The sequence below is a fragment of the Hevea brasiliensis genome, unplaced genomic scaffold, assembly GCF_030052815.1.
Source record: "Hevea brasiliensis isolate MT/VB/25A 57/8 unplaced genomic scaffold, ASM3005281v1 Scaf100, whole genome shotgun sequence".
NCBI classification, from domain to species: Eukaryota; Viridiplantae; Streptophyta; class Magnoliopsida; order Malpighiales; family Euphorbiaceae; genus Hevea; species Hevea brasiliensis.
In genome coordinates, this window is record NW_026614587.1 from 145,459 (window position 1) to 154,269 (window position 8,811).

Consider the following 8,811-nt stretch of genomic DNA (forward strand, 5'->3'; position numbering starts at 1 on the left):
AGATGTACTACGGGATCATGATACATCTTACTGAGGGGTAGGGTGTGACACTTTGAGTCTAAAACATATCTAATACGTTCTAGGTTCAGGACAAGTTTTAAATTTATGAGCCAATCAGAAATATTAGGTCCCATCAACCTATTGTGATCAAGTATACTTGTAAGGATATTGGATGGTAGTGGTTGTTGTGTGCTCTTTATTATCAGAAAAATTAACTGCAGAAAATAACTAGATTAATTAGTAAATGTATCAAGTAATTAATCAAAATGATTTTGGTCTTTTAAACAAATTGGTCCTCCCACTAACTTGGCGAATCTTACACTTCTAAAGTAGGAAACGGAAATCCTAGTTGGATGGATTTCTAGTGGCTGATTGAATTCTTATAGTCTTATTGATCATCCTTAGGCACATCCATTATTGGAATTACAATAAACTATAAGTGAGCAACTATTTGCCCATCATATCTCATGTGAGGCTCAATCATTTATTTAGCCCCTAATGCTCAAAATCTCATGCACATCCATTATTGATTTATCTTGCATTAGTTAAGTTGATCCCATTGAGCCGGTGAACATGCAAATAATTTTAATGTCCTCATGCACATCCATTATTGGCCACCAACTATTTACATATTTACAACATCTTATGCTTAATAATTATTCTTAAGAAAATCTCTTAAATAAATGCATCACATGCAAGTATTTAAAATTTCTTAAAATAATTGCCTCAATGGAGAGCCATGATATAATTACTTTAATTATACCATTTTCAACTTAATAATTTGTTTGGAAGATTTTGTGGTCAACTTAATTACTATTATGGTCTCACCTTGCACATTATCCAATTGACATACATATATCATATACTTGCATACATTCATGCACATCTCATGCATACGTGGATAAACAAATAATATGGTATGATCATAGACTTTTTAAGGGATTCAATTCTGAGCCACCAAGAATTGAATCAGGGCATTCCTAAGTGTATTTCATTCATTCATTTTACAAGAGTTTCTGAAAGAATACATAATCAACCCTTGATCTTGATTTCCTTCCACTGGTCCCACCAATGCTCTTGACCTCCTTGTTCTTCTTGCAATCCAATTACATTGTAATCCTTGGCATACCAAGGCGAGTTTACAAGAACATAGACTTTAAAGTCCTTAAATAAATGAAATTACAACCTAAATTATTATAACATTTATAATACATGCCACTAAAATAAAATTAATTATTTTACATCCCAAAGAAAAATAAAAAAAATAAATCCAATCACATTGGTCTTTTATTGTCCATGATCATCCATCATGCATATTAAAATTTAACAATTAAATAAAACACACATACTAAAAATTAAATTGAATATCACATATTCAACTAAAATTCAGATTTGAATCTTATTCAAATAAGTTTAAATTTAGAAACGTTTTTCCAAATTTAATACCTTGAAAACAATATTTAAAAATTAATTGTGTGATTAAAATTCCTAATTAAACAATTTAATTAGGTATGGGCTTAATTATGGGCCTTAAAATACACAACAATTACATAATGAGCCCAAAAACCAAGCCCAAACTACAAACACACCTTTGGGGCATTTTTCACATTCATGCCGCCCCCTTTGAGCACCCAACTAGCTTTGAATCAATCCAAATTTGATCCAATCATACAATTAAACCTCATATACAATCTTAATAGCAAATATACTGGCTCTGAGACCAATTGAAGGAGTGGAAGCGTGATTATTGGGCATTAGAACCTTGAATTTCAAAAATTATTTCTAAGGTTACATGCACCATACTAAGTTTCTTATGAACCTAATCAATTTTCAATGCCTAATTGCATACCAAATATATTTTAGCATACATTAAAATTTTATTTGTCATTAAAGATTGTAAATTAACATTTAATTCAATTAAACCCTAACTAAAAGAGGGATTTTTAAGTACTAACCTCTTGATGCACAATTAAAGCCTCTTAGGATGTTCTTAGGGCCCCAAATGTTGTCCCTTTAGTTTGTCTACCATAAGCACACTCCAAAGATGCAATGGCAGCCCCTAGATCGGCTTCTCAAGCTTTGTCAACCAATTATGGGATGGGGTTTATGCTTTGTGAAGGTTGTATGAATGTATTGGGTGTTAGAAACACTTTCTAATAATTTAATTCAAGAGAAAATCTAAGTTTTTCCATTTTAATCAATTAAGAAATTGAAGAGGAGAAGAACACACCATATTGCTGTCCAACATTGGAGAGAAAAGAGAGAGTGGCTGATTTTTCTTTATAACCTCTCTTTATATACTTAGGTCAAACCCTAACTCCCTTGCCACATGTCATCACAAGATCTCATCTTATTATTATTTGATTTAATCCTATGAAGCCAAGTGTCAAGCTCCATTTAAATCATGATATGTGGTCTTCCATCATAGGAAGACAAGTGGCAAGATCATATGGTGCCATGTGTCACCATCTCATGGTGCCACATATCACCATGTGAAAAGACCAATTTGTTATTACTTTTTAATTTGAGTTCTCAACCCAAAATTATAATTTCTCCTCTTTAAATCAATTTATATCAAATATAAATTAATTAATTAATTATTCTCCATTAATTATTTTCTCATAATTAAATTCATATTTAATCAAATTAAATACAAATTTAATTTATACTATACATCCAATAACCTAAATTTAGTTTCAAGTCATGCTAGGAACTTTGCAATGTTATTGCAAACCAAACCTCTTTAATTAATTAATTAAACTCTTTAATTAATCAATTAAATCATATTTTAAATGGTGATTAGCTTGTGTAGATGTGTGACTTACTAGGCTCATTACTTATTGGCAATGAGAAATGATATTAACTCTTAATATCATTAGAACTCTTTCTTACCGTAAATGATTTCTCTAAATCACTTCAGGCATCTCATAGACCATGGTTGACACCTAGCATAGTATGCCATGGCCACCCAATCAGTAATAAGGAATACCTTAAATGAACCTTTAATCATATGTTACCATGCACTAGAATCTCTCCGTTACAAAATCTCAATTCGAGCTGGAGTCATGGTTAATGTCAAACTCCATTTGCTATGAACATTATGTTCTCTTTTAATTTCAGTTCTTGATTAATTAAATTTTCTTGTCAGAAACTCTTTTCTGACTAAATCTATCTGTCCTGGCCAGGAACTTGAAACATCAAGAACAATTAAATGAACTTAGGATTTTATCCCTATTTACTTAGGGTAACGGATTCCATCTTAATCAACACTTATCTCCATATATAACTGGTAGGAGCCAACACATGCCCATATACCCATACACGGTATAAGTATGAAAGTAGTATCAAACTCAAACCACCTATATACAAGATAACTGTGTTATCTCAGGTCTAAAGATTATATGCACTGATATGATATATGACAATGCATTGATAAGAGTAAACTCCATGTGCTTGTCATAAGCGTCACTGGTTCGGCCTACTTATCATGTATAAGTGCCTATCATGTTTGTTATGTGGCATGAGACTCACCACTCCATTTTATTTATATCTCATATAAATACCTTGGGAACAAACATGATTACAATCTTTCTGGATAAGTCATGTCCTTTGTGAAGTATCCTCGATTGTGAACTAATTTATGATACTTTGTGCTAGAAATACTGTCACTCATATTCTTAATAACTTAAGAATAGAATTTCTAACAAAATATCAATGGACCTTTTCTATTACACATAAATATATTATGCAAACGAAAAAGTGAAATTACTTTTTATTAATAAAATATGTACAAGATACATACAAAATGATATGCTCTAGGGCATACTACTAATAGATACATGGGGTAAGGGCTAAAAGGTGGGAAGTAAGGTGGGTAGGGCATGAAATGAGGGTATTAAGGGTAGCCTATAAACCCAGGGTTTCCAAAACTTTCCTCTTATGGATAATTAAACCCAAACCTATGTTTCTAGTCTTTTGGAGGTAGGGATACAAACTCTAACTTATCCCCTCCTTCCTCATACCTATCTTTATCTTCTCTTCCTAAACTAGAAAATCCAGGGTCCTCCTGCAATTGTTGAAAACCATAAGAACTCTTTCGTGCATCCACAGACATTCTAAGCACACTAAAGGTCTTCCTACTAACCTTAAAAGACCTTATAGGGCCTCTTGAGGATTCTCCCTTGCCACTTCTGCTTGCTCTTTCCATAACTACAGGGTTAGTAGGCAGTGCTCCTATACCCTCATTTTCGGGTGGTGCACCGATCAACCTTGCAAATTGTCTTGAACCATGCATATTCTGAAGGCAAATAAGAAGTGTTAAGCATACATAAAGTTCATGTGCATTCACATGAACACAAAACAAATCATAAAGCATGGCATGAAACATAAGCACATCACATAACATATAGGGATATAGCCCTAATAAACATGTATTTTTCTTAATTACGCTAGTTAACAAATTTTCTTTCTTTCTTTACCATAACTTTTACTAGCATTTAGGTCCACTTATCTAATCTAGAGCTCTAATACTAACTTTGTAATGACCTAACTAGAGGTTATTACTAGTACTTGGGAATGGGTCAGTTTAAGACTGCAGAAACCCACAGCAATTCTAAAACCTGATAAATATAACTTATTCTGCATAAACCAAAACCTAAGCAACTCATAAACAATCACACTTTAGCATTAACATTGGAACATAAATCATTTTCCTTTAAAATAGTTTAAAATTTGAACCTTTTCATTCCATTCATAAATGTTAAAGTGTAATTCCTGCATATATTCATAAATACTCAATGAGTATGCTTTAAAGGTTAAGGCAAACATACGTATATATCTTAAACTTAAACTTAAAGTATGCATGTTATAACTTTTTTGAAACCAAGCACAATGTTTACACTTTTATCAATTATATGTCCATTCTAAAACTCAACAATACATAAGAGCTTGCTAAAATTCTTCCTCCTAATAGCTTTTCCAAAAGACAACTCTAGTGCTGTATCTTTACACCTGGGGGTTAGGAGAAAGGGATAAGCTTATCAAAGCTTAATGAATAAACCAACCAATACAATTATCATATTAATCATCTCATACATATGAAATGCATCAGTCACATGAGTTTTTTACATCATAAATAATTCACATAAGATGGACCTATTACCAGTGATTTCCCACAACCAATTTTCCTAGCTCATATAGATGCTTCTCAAGACTTCCTATAAATACATAACATAACCAAAGTGCTCAGCTCATAAAAAAACTCCTTGGGTCTTCTTCTTTCATAATAGGGAGCCAAGGGCTTTTTAGGCCTCTACTAGTCTTATCACCTCATATCATGCATGATTATAGCATATAACATAACATATCCATATCATGGAGGAAATTAGTGGGTCATCTAATATCTATTATGCACTAACAATAAATATGCAATAATGCTACAAGTTTTTGGTCTAGATATATACACCCTAATAAATCATGAAATGATACATGAGAATGAATTTAAGTTCAATTAAATGAGTTTCCATTTACTAAGGTTAGTGTTACTCACCTCTTATAGCCTATCAACAATTAGACACGAACGGTTGGTATCCTCTTAACGTCGGCTTCCCGATCTCTCAAATCTAATCCTATAAAAGTCAAACCTTAATGAGATATTTGGAACTCTAAAACTTTATACACTTATCAAACAAATTATTCTAGGTCATTTTCAATCATAAAGCTAGTTTTAGAGCCTTAGAACAAAAGGGAAGGTAAAGCTAATAGAACCAACTTCGGCTATCAAAGCCTTAACCTTAAATACCCCTTTTTCAGTAGTTGCGACTGTAGTTGTCAAAGTAAGGAGCTTTAGATGCCAAAGTCTTGAGCTTTTCTATTCTGACTACTAAAGTTAGGAACTTTGGCTGTTGAAATCCTGAACTAAAGAAAACTCTCGAGAAGCTTTAGTTGCTCCAGCTACCGAAACTATGATTTTCAGCAACTGAACCTAAAAAATTTCAAATTTCCCAATTTGAAATTCCTAAAATTCCCCTTGCCTAAAACTCACAGCAAAAGCATTTCTTTTGCTCCTAAAACCTGATTTGACCTAACCAACACATCACAAACACAAACAAACACTTAAATACTTCCAAGGATGCTACATGCATCTATTAAACAACCACCAGTCTAAGATTTTCTCATTTCATTCAAAAACACCATAAAAAGGGAAATACAAAAATCTAATTCATTCAACTTTAACACAGCTCAAAACCAAACTCAATCATATAAGTACACATTCTAAACTTATGCCCAAACCCTAAAACTAACATGCATTTAAAAATCCCTTAAAAAACATCAACATGAAAAAACCTTCAAAATCTCAAAATGTTAAACCAATTCTTTTCCTACATGTAATCCAAACCACTTAACTCACTCATGTAAACATACGTAGAAATCACTTTAAATATTTAAAAGAATTGAGAAAGCACCTTTCTCCTTTGAATTTGAGAGTGATGGAATTGGTAGAGAAACTTCAATTAACTCTTGAACCTTGTGTTTCCCATAAAAAATTCAAGCATCCAAGCTCACAAAATAACAAATTAGCAAAGAAAACTTTAATTTGGTTTTCTTTGCATGCAACAGATATAAGGAGAGATAAAAAAATTTTACTGCTTTGAAAAATAAATCAAAAAGAGCTATTTTTACCCCTGCTATTGAGGGGACTTTCGGCTGCTGAAAGCCCAGCCTTCGGTTGCCAGAGTCCATGTTGTCCAAAAGAACATCTCAACCATAAAAAGGAGACTTTGGCTGTTGAAAGTCTAACCTTTGGCTGTTGAAGTTTCTTCTACCCAAAAACAACACTTAAACTTTTTAATTGGCCAAAACAACAAAAAAACATATTCATTCTTATTAATATCTTTAACACAACATGACACACATATAGAATCTGCAACTATTTTCTTTATCTGTGAAGCCTTAATTTTCACTAGAATTTCCCATCAATGATAGAAATTTTGACATCAGAAAGTGGTAGGTGTTACAATTATTATACCTCACTAGCTTGTTTGATCACTTTTTAGGAATTGTCATTTACTTTATGACCATAACTGAATAAGAAGAGGAATTGCATGAATTGGATTCGAAAATTGAAAGAACTCTAAAAGCTATTAAAAAGGAGAAGAAGCTATAAAAAGTTAAAACTTCAATAATGGTTTATCTATAGAGCAACAAACCTCTGAGAGACTATGGTGCACCTAGCATTTAAGGATTTCAACCAAGTGAGACGTGTTACTGCTAATAATTTTGAGTTAAAACTAACGTTGTTACAAATGATTCAAGAGAATCAGTTTAGGGGTTCTCCAATAGAAGATATGCATTTTCACCTTCAGTGTTTTCTTGCTCTATGTGATAGATTCAAAATGAATGGTGTTTCTCAAGATGTTATCTACCTAAGAGTTTTCATTTTCTCTATGAGATAGGGCAAGGAAGTAGTTATCTCAGCTTGTCAACTCGTTCACCATTGGGATGAGATGTCCTAAGCCTTTTTAGCAAGATATTTCCACCTAGGAAGATAGCTAAGCTCTGCACTCAACTCACTACTTTCAGACAGAGGGATAATGAATCAATATATGATGCTTGGGAAAGGTACAAGGACCTTCAGAGGGAGTGCCCACACCATAGCATCCAAAATTGGCTGCTCAATTAGAATTTCTATAATGGGTTGCTACCATCAATAAGGAGCACCATTGATTCAGTAGCTTTAGAGATTTGATGGAAAGGACAGCTACTAAGGCCTATAATCTCCTTGAGTTGGTCACTTACCATAACTTTGAGTGGTCCAATGTGACACCCCTTACCCGTCTACATTATAGCCGAGCAAGATATGCCACTCAGTGTACTGGAACACCATATTTTATTTCAATTATTTTTATCATCCCTTATTTATTTTTTTTCATAGTTATGAAGTACAATTGGTGAAGTATAATTTATTTGAGTCATTTATGGAAAACATCAATTTATTTGAGGTTTCGCAAATTTTATAGAAAATCTGGCAGAGTACCGGCTAAAAATGGAGAAACAGTTTTTCGGAACCTGTGAAAAACACTTCCAAAATTTCCAATTAATCCCTAACTCCATTTCATCAATAAAATCTCAATATTTTTCAATAATATTTCCATTTCTCAATCATTCATTTCATATGATATTTATGTAAAAGTCATCAATAAATATTCACTTTTTATTCAAAAGCACAATTTCTACTATTTACATCAATGCCAAAATACATTACATAAGTATTAATTACACATGAGAAAATAAAAATTAATTACAAAATACCCAAAATGAAACCTAATGTCCTACCAATACACTGATGTCAGTGAGGTGACACGGACACTATGCAGAGCTGCAGAAGGTCTCACCTATTGGGCTCTCGATCGGTCTCTCCAGAACCTACGCGTGGCAAAAGCAACGCGCTAAGCAATAATGCTTAGTGGTGCCAATAATAAAATAAAAAGAAATAGTAGAAAATAAATATGCAGTGCATGTCCTAATGTCTTATGCAGACAATTTTTCGATCATTATTGGTAATCTTATTTATTTTGTACTTGTTATATTCATAATTTTATTAAATTTATTCACTTTCATTTTTGGTTGCCCAAGTAACCTATACTGGATGACTGGACTGGATAAACGGGTAAACTGGCACTGGGTATCTAGTACCTCGGGCCGTCACACCATCGGTCACATATGCATCTCCCGGTGTGCAACAGAACAGCTAATAAGCTGTAATAACATTAGGCACAAAGCCAAGTATCAATATAATGACAGAATGGCATA

The 8,811-nt window shown here is 32.9% G+C and overlaps 1 non-coding gene across 1 annotated transcript; it reads right to left on the reverse strand.

The window, feature by feature from the left end:
• Positions 1 to 7,552: 7,552 nt before the first annotated feature.
• On the reverse strand, positions 7,553 to 7,659 carry LOC131176419 (small nucleolar RNA R71). The gene has a single exon (XR_009146503.1). It is a non-coding gene; the product is annotated as a small nucleolar RNA R71 (small nucleolar RNA).
• Positions 7,660 to 8,811: the final 1,152 nt, after the last annotated feature.